The sequence below is a fragment of the Verticillium alfalfae genome, genomic scaffold, assembly GCF_000150825.1.
Source record: "Verticillium alfalfae VaMs.102 supercont1.5 genomic scaffold, whole genome shotgun sequence".
NCBI classification, from domain to species: Eukaryota; Fungi; Ascomycota; class Sordariomycetes; order Glomerellales; family Plectosphaerellaceae; genus Verticillium; species Verticillium alfalfae.
Window position 1 is genome coordinate 1,928,647 of NW_003315034.1, and position 2,201 is coordinate 1,930,847.

The following is a 2,201-nucleotide window of genomic DNA, read 5'->3' on the forward strand; positions in this document are numbered from 1 at the left end:
GTCTCGAGGCCGTGCGGCACGAGGGTCGCGTCGACCTGGCCGTCCTGGGCCTCGCTGTGCAGCACCTCCTCCCGGCGCCGCCGTCGCCCGCGGGTCAGGTGCCGGGGCGCACCGTCGAGAAGGCGGGCAGCATCCTCGGCCTGCGCCACGCGACGAGAGAAGGCGACGACGTGGTCATCTGGAGTCTCCTGAGCAACCGCCCCGTGTGCTTCACGCCGCAGGACTTCTGGGCGGGCCTCGTGGGGACGAGCCTCCCGACGGCGTTCCTCGTGTCCGACGCGGCGCGGCTGCCGCACGCGCCGGGGCTTCTCCTGGGCCCCGGCCACGCCGTACGTCCGCGGGCCGACGACCAAGTCCGGCGCCACGCTGTGGCCCGCACCTCCGCCTACGACGGCCTCGGCAGCCAGCGCGCCGTCATCTCGGCCGCCGGGCTGCGCGGCACGTGGCTCGCGTACGACTACAGGGCGCAGGACGACGACGCCTACCGCGATGTGGCTTTCGGTACCACGAAATACGATGGCGGCGGGGTGCTGCAGACGGCCGTTTTCGAGGACACGCGCGTCGTCAACTCTTGCTGGCGGCGGGCCGTCGAGCTGCGCAAGACGCACGAGCATGTCGCTCTGCTACTGCCTGCACAGGAGGACAGACACGCGGCGTTTCTCATCTCGACGGACCCGGACGTGAAGAAGGGAGAGCGGGGCCAGCTTGTTGTGCTGTGTACTTCGGGCGATGGGCATGCGTGGACGTGGCGAGGCGTCGAGGATTGGGCGCCATGGTTGGAGTTGCCTGAGATGGCGGCGCGAGACTTGTTGATCATCTGAGGCTGAGAGGTTCCAGTCGTGTCGAAGGTGAAGCTCATGATGTCCCGACACCTTATCATCCTAAGAGAGGGAGGGCTCAGCGCTTGTAAAGACTTGTTGATAGTACAGACGACCGTCTGTTCACGCCATCGATCTCACAATGTCGAGTTATACGTGATGTGATTTCACCTTATCGATATCTCAGGAGGCCACCGCCCATAAACACTGCCAAGCAGCATAAGTTTGTTGGCTTTCAAGCATCGACGGCGGCGTCAGTGTAGGTCTGCATCATCGAGCCCCTGCTGTCGTTTTGACCCAGTTCGGCCTGCCGTCTTCCGTATATGGCGGACTGCAGGCCGAACTGGGTCAAAACGTTGTTGAAGACTTGAACCCTGCTGTACTCCGAATAACGTCCTTGAGCGCCAAGGTTGACCGAAATCTTTGAGAATGAACATACACCACTGACTCTTTAATCATCAATTGGCTTAAAGTGCCGTTGACCCCAAAGCTCGTGATGTTGTTCCGACTCTCCGGGCTCTGTACTCGAGGTCAAGTATGACAGCATCTTAGACGCCTATATCGTTGCAGATCTTGAGACCTTGCGTTTGTCTGGACAAGTCGTCGTTTATGGTTTGACTGATAGTCCTTTTATGACCGAACCATCTTCGCATCAGAACCATGTCTCCTTGATACCTCGTGATGGCCTGTTTGATGTTGCCACCCCGTCCAGATCAGGGTTTGTCCGACAAACGACCGCATGTACCAGCAACCTCGATCAGACCCCCTCTGTCCTGGGCCGATTTCATTTCGAGCGTCTGCGTCTCTTGCTTTGAGGAGTGCCTGGTCTGCTACTCTCCATAGATCGCTCAGAGTTCTGTTTGATAGTCGCACGGCAATGGGGCTGGCCTTTCCCCAATCAGTACAGACTTATCAAATAACCCTTCGCCCAAAACTGCAAAACGCTACGAACAATGCGTCTGCGCGAACCCTGATGTCATTTCTTGCATTGACGGAGACCGAGGCCTTGACCGTCAGGGGCGGCCTCAGCTTCACGGCTGGAGTTGGCAGCATGCGTTAGTACAGACTTCCCTATTCTAGAATCAATTCCGGCCATCGCCGATTATTCGACATCAATGCCATCCGTTGAACGCCTGCTTTCGAGGGATATCATGCCATTCAGTAACTCAACCGCTAGGAATGACGTCTACAGCATCGCCGTGGCACATTCGCTCAACTTTGTGATAATCCCGGCACGAGGTGGTATTCTAATTTAAGCCCCTGTGACACCATATCAGGGCAAGCAGGTTACATCATGGGCGTCGCTGATGGAAAGAAGACCTAAAGATGACTTGGACTCTGTGAACATCACGGACCATAATTGGCGAATTGTCGATCGCCCAA